Raw genomic sequence first — 12,097 nt, 5'->3', positions numbered from 1 at the left:
CACAGCTTCAATCACTGAGGGGATGGAGATCTCGGATTTTACGCTCCGAGGCAGTTCACGTCTCTCTGGTTCCTTCATTTCCATAATCTTCTGGAGATTCAGAGCTTTTGTGTGGAGCATACATATTTTCTGCACTCTCACATTTGTCTGTGGGACTTGAAAAGCACAAGCAATGCTACCAGGGAGGGAGTCTCTGAATTGAGTGTTGAAGTTCTCCAAAACTGTACTCACAGCAGCCTGAGATGCACTCTTTTGCATGTGCTCCTGAAACACTGTCATATTCGTCAAGATGTCCACAGAGAGTATCCCATCAGCCACTGTAGTGTGGCTGAGTCCAAAGTCCCTTCAGCTAACATGTTCCACTGTGCTGTAGACATTCTTGCGAAATGTTTTATTACGATGGGCAGAAGAGGTGTGATAGTGTTGTCCATCTGGAAACCGGTTTGGTCCATTTGGTATGTTCTGTTCACAAAGCTCTGCTTTTCTTCCGTTATTGAAACTTACTGTAAAGTGTTAGTAATGTGTAGAGTAAGTAATTTTCGTGGAAATTGTATCTTGCTTAATGTTTTCACTACTGTCTACCTCACTATGGTTTCTGACTGTGGTCTGGAAGTCCCTTGTCAAGAGTGAAAACTGAATGTAGAATGTAGTTACCAGCACACTTTATATAGTCAGGACTATATGACATCACGTGTATTGATTCACATCAAAGCAGCGTCACATCAAAGGAATTTGAATTTAAACACAAAAGGCAGGCAGCCACAAATTTCCCTTATTGACTTTATTGAGAACGTCAGCAATACATACAACATATAAAGACATTCATCATTTCATTGTCCAGGGGTATAAAAATAATTGAACATTCATTACGATCACAGCAATTAAATTTACAACCAGCGCCGATCACGCGTCAGAGGCAATGGAACTGGAACACAAACCCACGCGTGCAGCAGGCGTCTGCACACGCAGCAATCAATCAATCTTGCACGAACCAGCCAATTAGCTGCAGGACTTATTTCTTAGCTACCGTGTGGAAATAAATTCTCAAATTGAATCGAAATATGTTTCATACGATCACCGATTGTCATATGCCAAAATAAATAAAGTGTGAATTAATCTTATCTTGTGTGGTCAATAAATTATGCCTCTCCTCTGCCAGCACTGCCTAACGTTATAATGGTTACAGTATCATTTTTTTGACATTAAACAGGCAATCAATGCTGTCAGGTCAGTATCAAAGCCATTATTGGATAAAATACTGTAAAATTCGCCTTTTTTACAATCTGTGCGCACGAGTTTAGCGGTTCATGATTCGGTAGAAAAAGTCTGAGTCCAGTTTAATTAAATTTATATTAAATGATGAGTGCTCCTGACAGTAGGGGGAAGGTTCAAAGTACTAATGTAAGAAAATGACAACCTGTTCTGTTGACTTGCACTGTGACCCAGGAGCAGTCACTTTTTGTAAATAATGAATGCCCTTTACCAATAGTTTGCAACTTGTTAAGTAATACTGGTCATTTCATTTTATTATTTGAACGTGTTTGGTCTGCTGTACCTTTTATTGTCCAGGAATTTATTTTTGTAATGTACAGAAGATTAAGTTTTCTAGTTGTGTCTGTGTGTGTTTAAAATACATTTTTTTACTGATATTATTATGCTATATGGGCATTCAGCAAGGTATTTTTAATGCATTAATAATGAATTATTGTCTTACTGAATGGTTTCATAAAGCAGCTTTGTAGTATATTGATAGCGGCTCTTGGAGTATACTAGTAAGAAACTAATAATCAGAAATGTTAATAATAATGTTCAAACATATTTAAGCTGTTAGCACAAAAGTTTAAAAATATATTAAATTAGAGTAATTTATTTAAAGTTGTTCCATTTTAACACAGCTAAGTATATTAAAATATATTGCAATTTTTAAAGTTGAGTTTAAGTATTCTAAAAGAACACTTAACATACTTTAAGTTGTTCCAAAATAACACATTTAATATACACTTAGTATGGTACAATTAAAATGTGATAAGTGCATCAAGAAAAAGTACAACTTTTTCACCGGGGACTTCATACAGCAGGTCCAGGTGACTTCTGGCTGCAGAGTCACTACATATTAATATTTCCTTAAACTAATTTGTTCTATCCATTCCAAAGTCATCAATATTGCCAACAGTTCAACTGTAAACACTCAGATTTTCAGATGTTCTACTTGATAAAAGAACAACAACTGCAGACTCTGTGCATCTGTTTGCATGTCCTTTGACCATCTGTAAAAATCTGAATACTTTCCTTACTGTCCCTATAGCTATAATATACATAGTTAAATCAGCAGTTTTATTATTGCATTTAATCTTACGTAATTCCAAATCTACCATGGTGTTTCTAATTCCCGACAGGTCTAATAGGCCACACCACATTTGCGCCAAACTTTATCATACTCCTGCGTCTCAACCACAGTGGCATTTCACCTGCTTCAACTGGAGAGCACATACAGGGGAGGTCCTAACCGCTTCTAAACTCACTCTTAAAGCCCAAGCTTGTATAACATCCAGGTCTGCTAATACAGATTACTGAACCGTATACTTCCACCTCATGACATTATAGCCTACCTTTTGACACCATATCTAATATGTTCTCTCCATGTTAATAAAACATTCCCAAAAAACGAAAACGCTCAAGTCTCTCTAAATTATTTGGTCCGTGTACGTTCTGATAGTTTGTTTTTTCGTTTGAACCACAAAACGAATAAACCACCTTTTTTTCGTTTGTCGTTTCAAACCAAAAACTAAAACGAAAAAAAAAAAGACACGTTCTCCCATTTTGGTTTCTAAATCCAAAAACAACTAAACCAAATTCAAATAATGGTCCGATTTGGTTTATGAAATTCCTATTTTCATTTTCCGTTTGAAGATAGTTAAGAAAAGAGACCGGTGAGCCAGGTGACCCGGAAGTAAGAGTGGCTATAGATCTTTCAGAACGGTCGGATCAGTAGCATAATGCAGCACTAACGTTATACCAGGGTGACATAGATGAAAATAAATAATACACCTGGACCGAGACAAATGCGTTAGCAACAGCAGTTGATTGCATGCTCTATAATATTGTGCATTTATTCATGTAAACAGCAAGAGTCACGTTTTTTTAAGCGCATTGTTTGGTGCAGTACAGTTGGTAGGCTTTTTACTCATAGGGGAGAAGCTGCTCTCATAAAACATAGGAGGGAAGAACTGCTTGGTCAGGTCAAAGTCAACTAAATAGCCAAAGTGTCTTTTCTTGAATTTTGTTGTATTTGTTAGTATACAGTTGTACAATATCAGCTTTAATGAACAAAGTGTTTAAACGTTTGCACATTCTTTCAGAGCCAAAGCCAACACCTGTCTGATTCCAACACCAACAATCTAGTTGATCTCTTCAATCATATCTGCTTGTTGTCACTAAATATTACTGCTCCTCTAAGGTTAGGCCTACGTCTAAAGCTAGTAAGCAACCCTGGATAAAAGACAGCATTCGCAGCCCAAAAAGGAATGCAGGAAAGCAGAGCGCAGATGGAAAATCCAGTCTCCAAGTCCATTACCTCAGTCTGAAGGATTTATTAACCAACTACATAACATTAAGGATGCGAGAACACGCTATTTTTCTGATCTCATTACACATAAACACAAAGTGCTCTACAAATAAAGATTATAATTATTATTTCCTCTATTCATTTTGAGTAATAGGCTGTTCTGGCGCTGCGGAGGGCCTTCCTATACATTTTCACACTATCCTGCCACATTGAATGAGAATCTTCATGATGTGTAAGACGCCGTTTCCTCTCAAGTTTCTGTGATGCTCTCTTTAACTTGCGTGTTTGACTGTTGTACCATAGATTTGTGAGGGATGGACGTTAGCATAGGAGTCTATAGGAGGTATTATGAAACACGGAATGAGTTACACACTGATGCATTTGAATCCTTAAACTTAACTACAACACCGTCAGATGGGATCTAGTATTGGAATATTTGCTTGGTGGCTTGAAGTCCAACAATTGGAACTCAAAAGATAATAGATAGTGGTCAGATAAAATGGGATTATGAGGAAAGACCACCAAGTTTTCAATTTCAATACCATATGTTAATACTAGGTAAAGGGTATGGTTGAAACAGTGTGTGGGTTTATGAACGCTTTGACAGAAGCCAACCAATTAAGCCGTGAACTAAATGCAGTGCTGAGGCTCTCATTCTTGACGTCCACATGATATTAAAATCCCCTACTATCATTACGTTATCTGTTTTAAGGACTAAGTCAGATAAAAATTCTGCAAATTCTGATAAAAACTGGGAGTAAGGACCGGGAACACGGTACACTATAACAAATAAAATCTGCTGCATAGTTGTCCAGGTCGGGTTTGAAATACCGAGAAAAGGCTTTCAAAGAGCCAGAACTTAGTTTGGGTTTTGACTTGACTAAAAGGTCTGAATGAAAATGAGCTGATACTCCACCTCCTCGGCCAGTGCCTCGAGGTATGTGCGGATTACTATGACTGGGAGGAGTGGATTCATTGAGGCTTACACATCATCATGTCCCAGTCAAACAGAACAAATCCATATTATGATTTGATATTAGTTCATTAACCGGTTCAGCTTTTGAAGAGAGGGATCTGACATTTAATAGCCCACACTTAATTTTCATGCTATTATTTCTTTTGGGAGCAGTTGTATTAGTCTTTAAGTTGTTAGGCACAGCTGTTCTTCTGTTCACTTTTGATTTAGGTGGCCGAACAGATATCGTTACTATGGGAATATGAGAGTGATGCATGTTTATACTTACATACAAATCAAAGAGGGGTGACTGGCAGGGGGAGCCACTGATGGAAACAGTGCAGGTCTGTGCAGTGGACATAAAGTAGCAGCTTCTGTGGAGGGGGTGTGTGGTGTAAATAGTCAGACACATGGGGCGCATTGTACAGCGTGCTGGATATTACTAACCAACATACGGCTTCCTGATCTGCTGGGATGAACCCCATCAGTCCATAAATGTGTGGAATGGTTCCAAAAAGATTAAATTGTCAAATTTTTTTGCTATAGGCTATCTGTGCAAAAGAGAATAACGTCTCAAATCTGAAACAAAATTTTCAAGGAAAAGCCTATTTGTGCCTCTGGGACAATCTTGTCCAGTTGTGACCGCTCTACGCGTAGCGTTTTGGTCTAATGTGGTTAAGACCTAAATGCAAAAGAAAATTGTCCCAAATTTCATGTGTTTCAGCATTAAGACTTTGCCTAAAATGCACAACACACAAACCATGTGTCATGGTGCGTTCCATTTTACATGTTTTGACAGTTGGAACTTTCAACTGGATCGCCCCCTGAAGTCGGATTTCAGACTCGGAAAGTCGGGACAACCGCACTACCCCGACTTTGTGATACAAGATTGCTGTCAGGGTATCAGTTAGTGAAAGCTGTAGTTTATTAGCACTTCTGTGTACTTGGGACTCAAATGTTCGTACATAAAGTGCTGTCCAACAGAACAAACAAAACAGCTAACCTGGCTAGTTGTAAACAGCTGGCCGAGTGAGGTTTTCCAACTTGTTAACTGGAACGCCATCAATCCCAGCTCTGAGGTAAATGGAACGCAGCATCACTCAGTAAAGCTAGCCAGTTTCTCCAACCCAGCCTCAGCAACGTAACCCCACAACATTTTGTCTTTGGACTAAATAGGCAGGAAATTTGTGGCCCAACCATTTGAGTTGGGTGTACAAAACCAGCACTGATGCAATTTATACTTGCACTAACGGGGGCGTAGCCATTTTACTCAAGATCGGCTATTAATAGCTGATTTGACAGCCATGTCTGATTTTACATACAAGGGTCTACAGCCTTGCAAGTCCAAAATTTATGTGGACAATCAGGTTAATCTACTGAAAAGATTAGGCCATCCTGGCAGCAGCTACTGAGTTGAATTGATGCAGTTGTGTGAACTCTGAATGCTCCTGATTGACAACACATTCAAGTTCTGAATGAGATGCGATAGGCCTACAGGGATTTGTAAGAAATCAAGTAACGTCAGTTTAAAGTGCCCTTTTCTGAAAGATCTCAAGTCAAGTTTTATTTAAAGCAGAGACAACAGGGAGGGTACATGCAGAAAGACAGTCAAAGAAGTCTTGCATATGGTCCACCAAGTCCCAAACTTTAATTGCCTCCTAATGTGACCATGCGAGACACAATCAGGGTTGGGTCGTGGCCGGAGACGGCGCTGGGGTCGTGGCCGGAGACGGCGCTGGGGTCGTGGCCGGAGACGGGCTGGGGTCGTGGCCGGAGACGGCGGGGGTCGTGGCCGGAGACGGCGCTGGGGTCGTGGCCGGAGACGGCGCTGGGGTCGTGGCCGGAGACGGCGCTGGGGTCGTGGCCGGAGACGGCGCTGGGGTCGTGGCGGAGACGGCGCTGGGGTCGTGGCCGGGACGGCGCTGGGGTCGTGGCCGTCACATTGGTGGGCCCGTCGTGGCCGGAGACGGCGCTGGGGTCGTGGCCGTCACATGGTGAGGCCGTCGTGGCCGGAGACGGCGCTGGGGTCGTGGCCGTCACATTGGTGAGGCCCGTCGTGGCCGGAGACGGCGCTGGGGTCGTGGCCGTCACATTGGTGAGGAGGTCGTGGCCGAGGGCTGGGGTCGTGGCCGTCACATTGGTGAGGCCCGTCGTGGCCGGAGACGGCGCTGGGGTCGTGGCCGTCACATTGGTGGGCCCGTCGTGGCCGGAGACGGCGCTGGGGTCGTGGCCGTCACATTGGTGAGGCCCGTCGTGGCCGGAGACGGCGCTGGGGTCGTGGCCGTCACATGGTGAGGCCCGTCGTGGCCGGAGACGGCGCTGGGGTCGTGGCCGTCACATTGGTGAGGCCGTCGTGGCCGGAGACGGCGCTGGGGTCGTGGCCGTCACATTGGTGAGGCCCGTCGTGGCCGGAGACGGCGCTGGGGTCGTGGCCGTCACATTGGTGAGGCCCGTCGTGTTCGTCACATTGGTGAGGCCCGTCGTGTTATAGTCTGACAACACAAGCAGCGTATTAAGTTCTTACTGCATCATGCTATAGGCTAGTAGGCCATCTAGCCAAAATATAGTTTACATGATTTTGAATTATGAAGTAGGCTTAGGCTGATCATCAACTGTTGTAGATCTTGTTGTGTAGTTTTTACTGTGAAATCCCAGTAGCAGGTTTATTAAACCCTACAAGCATGAGACAGAATCTACTCACCTCCATCAGCATCTTGTTGCAACAAAAACTCTGTACAGAAGACATTAAAAAGTAAGTTAGTGTCAGTATATAGCTCTGAAACATTTTAGTCACCACAAGTGTTCTTACCTCTCACTCTCTGCAGCTCATCATCCTGATTTCTGTTGTGCCTCCAACTGGCAAACCAGAGCCTATAGGACAGCACACGTGCCGTTATCACCAGCACTTTGTTACAGCTGAATGACATTTCAGGAATTTTCAGAACTAATGGGAAGGCATAGCTTACGCTCGTAGCCACAAGATTTCTGAAAGAGTAACCTTACTTTTACATTTGCTGTAGGCTACAACACTACCAGTTTGAAAACACAGCCTATGCTTTAAGAGGAAAAATATAAAAAATAAACCTTTGGTAAACCACACAGTCAGCACGCAAACAAGCAAGGCCCGCAGAGCTCCCATTGTTCCAGTCTCTAAGTGAAAATGCCACCTGTGCCACATGTGGGGTTTAAAAGGCCTGTTGTGCTGGTGACACGGCTGTTGCTGATCAGCTCTAATTGTCGCTCACCTCAGTGGAGTCTGGGGCCTTTCTCATTCTCAGTTACAGCATCTCTTTTACCTCTGTGTACATTCAATGACTTTTGGACTCAAATATTATATTATGTGAGTGTATAAATATCCGTATTGAACATGATAAATGTCATATGAGTTAATTCTAAATGTGTTGATCTTACAGGGTACGGTCCATATTCATTAGTCACAAAATAACAAAGGCTACCGCCAATTTCATTGAATTTGTATTGAATTTAAAGAGTTGGCTATGTCAAAACTCACAAACTCGTAAAGTCTGAAAAAATGTTTCAACACTCTTTTATAAAATATGTATTAAAAAGTTTGTACCTAGATGATTTCCATAGCATCCTCTCCTGCGTCTACCTGAGATTGCGAGTCGAGGAGGGAAGCAACAGGCATTTCATGAAATGAGACATTTGCTTCCCGTCATTTTATAGAGACACTAACTGTAATACTGTAAAACTTCAATTAAAGCCTAGTCCTAATTAGATGCCTGTCCCTTTTACTGGCTTGATGTGGCTGCACATTTTGACAAATAAATGCAGGTCTCAATCTTTGAGGCCTTGTCTGCTTTTTATAGAAGTTCTTTAGATGGATAAACCCTCTTAAAGCACACTGGGTCGCCAACTTGAGCTGCTTCCAAGCTGCTTAGATTGTGCATACCAATATAAATTTTAAACCTTTGTCAATAGGACATGCTACACATCCTTAGATTGTTTAGATTCTACAATTCAATCGTTTAGTTTATTTTACAAAAAACAATGAGCACCAAAGTATTATTTATATAATATACCGGCATGATAAATTAATTAAAGGCCTGTCCCAAAAAGAAGCCTGTCCCAGATAGAGGCAGGGTGAGTTCAGTGATTTAAGCTGCCCGGGCTATTAATTGAAGTTTTACGGCAATATTCAACTTGAAAGACTATTTGTCCTACCAGCACCCATCCCTAATTTCCACTCCGGCATCCCAGTTTGATGTTGCATTAAGCTTGATTTATGCTCCTGCAAAGGGTCTATGTGCGTAGCTACGTCGTAGGCTGCACATGTACCGATTCATTTATACTTGTGCATCGGTGTCTCCATCATTCTGCAATTAGGGGTGAATATGGAGAAGTTGTTTCCTAGCAAAGTTATGTGGGATACAAATACAAACTGGGATCCAGAAGTCTCGTACACTAGAGCTTCTACTGTTCATTAAGCCTTACAAAGAAGTGTTGCATCAAACAATGTCCTGTAACGTGAGCTAAAGTTAACAGGAATGTTGTTTTTTGTATAATGTAATTTAATAAAACTATAATTGAGTTACTGAAAAGATCCTGTTACTGAAACAAATAACTGTAAGTTACTGAAACACACTAAAACATTACATTATTAATACATAAGACATTTTGAAAACATTGCCTTTCCCTCTTTTGTCCCGGATTGAAGTGCCCCTCTGACAAAACAATTGGCCCCAGCCTGGCCCCCTTAATAAAATTGGTTCTAGAACCACCACTGCCGCTCGTCTCATCCAGTACAGTTCCAGACGGGCTCTGTGTCTGTCAGATGGTCTAAAGGGGGTAGCCTACTACCATATCAGCAGAGCAATAACGCAGGGCATGACTTCATTCTCATCAGGTAACGATTTTATTCTTGTAATATTACGACTTTTGTCTCAAAATATTATTCTGCAAATGTGAAATTTGGGAGAGATTCTGATGTGCAGAAAGTTTTGAGCATAAGCAGAAAACCTGCTGAAACATAGGAGCACTTAAAGTCCAGGAGTTATAAGTGAATTAAAATTAATTAAGCTAATTTGACACTGAAGTGAAAAGGTGCCACATGCTACTTCAGGCCTGCATGTAGGCATGTATGTAGACTCAGCAGGGATCAATTAAATGAGAATTTACAGGAGACACATATCTGACGGCAATACAGAATGCCTGATAACAGCATATTACACTATAGTTTTTGTATTTTGAATCGTCACCTGTCACTGAATTTTGTGTTTCCTTTATATAAATAAAGACATTTCCTCAATAAATTGGTGCAGAAAAGTTCACCAGAATACAGGATATTAAGTGTTTAAAGCCCAAATTGTGAAAACGGGGCTGGGCAAAGCCCCCAATGTTTCAAGAGCCTGGAAACGCCCCTGATCGTCTCCCCATTAAGAAGACGCTGTGCGCATTTACGCACAAGGTAGAGCCACATAACGTCATTGATTGAATCTCCCGACACCTGACAGGATCGGTCAGGGTGAACTGACAGCAGCCTCTCTAATTATGAAAGTAATTAGTTAAAGCACAAACACACCTATAGCCGATAGAAATATATTTAGGCTATGCATGATGGGGAGATACCATCTTGTTAAGAGGAGCCGAGCTTCCTGTACTTTGCACTCTGCCTTCAATCTCGACCATCAGATTCCTGCAACAGGAAATATGTTACTTTTACTCATGGATTTGTTTTCTGGTGCCAAAAATTTCTAGGTGTAAAAAAATCACTTAACTTCGGGTTAAATGAGTTGTAAGGTGCCTTACTCAGATTGTAAAGGGTAAAATATTACCATTTATTTTTAGTTATGGTTATATAACTGCATTACTGCAAAAAGCAATACATTGCTGTAATTGCATAACTTTTGTATGCGGGCATTTCTACTCTGCAGCACCTAAGCGAAAATGTTCCAGCGCCACTATGTTACAGCTGCTGTTTTGGCCCTAGTAAAAGTTACTTCAAAGCACGGGGCACTTCCTGTTGGCACGGAGGCATTGCCCACTTGTTATTACTATAACATTACCTAGCTGTTATTATAACATTACCTAGATATTTGGTATCTTATTTAAAGGCTTATTGGACTGTAACTCTTCTTCTACAGCTAGAGATGTGCAGATTAATCAGCTGGGGACTGAAATAGGCGTTTTATTTTCGCTTACTGGGCTCTGACCAGTGACCGGGTCCAGCAGTGTCAAACAGGCTATCCAATTTTCTGCTGTCACGTTTAACGTTACAAACACGCTGCTCTGCGCGTGTTCACATGTGTGCACAGACAGTAACCTCATGTCACATCCACACACAGGCCAAACATGTCCTAGGTGTTGGAAGTTATTCACGAGAGTGAAGAAGACGCAACGCTCACTATTTACTTCTGCAGAGAAACACACAGAAAGAGACGCTGTGGATGTTGTAAAGCAGGGGGCAGGTAAAGAGTTAACACAGCTGTCGGTGATGATGTCAGTCATACCACGGTGGTCTCTGTAATAACAACAAGTCTCCACACGCGGCTCATCTGCTGCTGTGAAACGGAATAGCGGAAAACCCAAACAGAGTTCTTTTAAATAAAACTGCTGACAAATAAAATCAGAGCAGACAGAGAGAGACGACAGGTGTAGGTGTGTGCTTGTGTGTCTGATGGGAAAGCAAAGTGAGCAGATTACTGTAGTTGTGATTAAATACAAAAATAAATTGGAGAATTAAGTAGAATTAAAATTTTGTGGAATTTATTTTCAGCTCCTTCCAGAGAAATGTTATTTATAATCGTGTTTCATTATGGCAATACAATTGAGACCAGTGAGAATAGCTAACATTATACTGGTGCTGATGGGGAAAATAGATTTTCCATAAATAGTTCAAAAATGTTGTGTATGCTGTCAGTTATAGATCTTACAAAGAAATAAAATCGGAATCGGCTACAATTAGAATCGGCAGGTCAGACTTCTGGAATCAGCCAGGAAAACTTTAATCTGTGCATCTCTTACCACAGCGATAATCCTGTGTGTGAACCGACATTACACTAATACCGTAGATCTACCATTGTGTTGGGTTTTGCCATTATGATGTTAAGTGGCAGAGCAGTTGGCCTGCTGCCGTTAAATATCTAATGTGTGGTATATATATATATGTATGGAAGAGACATCCTCTATCCCAGAAGAAATTTAAATTACAGTAGCCTAGAGGACACAAGTTATTCAGGATAATATGGCTGCGTGGTGAACCTATGCACTTAAGTCACACTTAAATAACTATGCTTTGTAATTACCCCCCCCATGGCTATATGCCTAGCTGCAAAATTTAGTAGGCTAAATGTTGTAGCTATATTCCTATAATAGCCTACTTTTACCTTTTCATTACACTACCTGCAATCATATTCTGTATGCTGACATTTTTATGTTTACTTTTGCCCAAGTAATGAGTGATGTGTTTTATTCCCAAAACATTTTAGAACTTAGTATGTAGATGGCACTTGTTTGCATTCATCAGTGCAGAAAAAGTCTAAGGTAAGCAGTCCATGACATAATACTTGGAAGCATATGTGAGATCAAATCCCAGACAGAATGATGGCCACCTTATG

The 12,097-nt window shown here is 41.3% G+C and overlaps 1 long non-coding RNA gene across 1 annotated transcript; it reads right to left on the bottom strand.

The window, feature by feature from the left end:
* Window positions 1–6,719: 6,719 nt before the first annotated feature.
* On the bottom strand, window positions 6,720–7,687 carry LOC119887944. The gene is made up of 4 exons (XR_005441830.1): window positions 7,605–7,687; window positions 7,330–7,391; window positions 7,222–7,251; window positions 6,720–7,012 (listed from the first exon to the last, which is right to left on the bottom strand). It is a non-coding gene; the product is annotated as an uncharacterized LOC119887944 (long non-coding RNA).
* Window positions 7,688–12,097: the final 4,410 nt, after the last annotated feature.

The sequence above is a fragment of the Micropterus salmoides genome, unplaced genomic scaffold (genome assembly GCF_014851395.1).
Source record: "Micropterus salmoides isolate LMB-PRFRI ecotype aquatic unplaced genomic scaffold, ASM1485139v1 Ms_hic_scaffold_4547, whole genome shotgun sequence".
NCBI classification, from domain to species: domain Eukaryota; kingdom Metazoa; phylum Chordata; class Actinopteri; order Centrarchiformes; family Centrarchidae; genus Micropterus; species Micropterus salmoides.
Note: the sequence above shows the minus strand (reverse complement) of the source record. Positions and strands in the feature narration are given on the sequence as shown.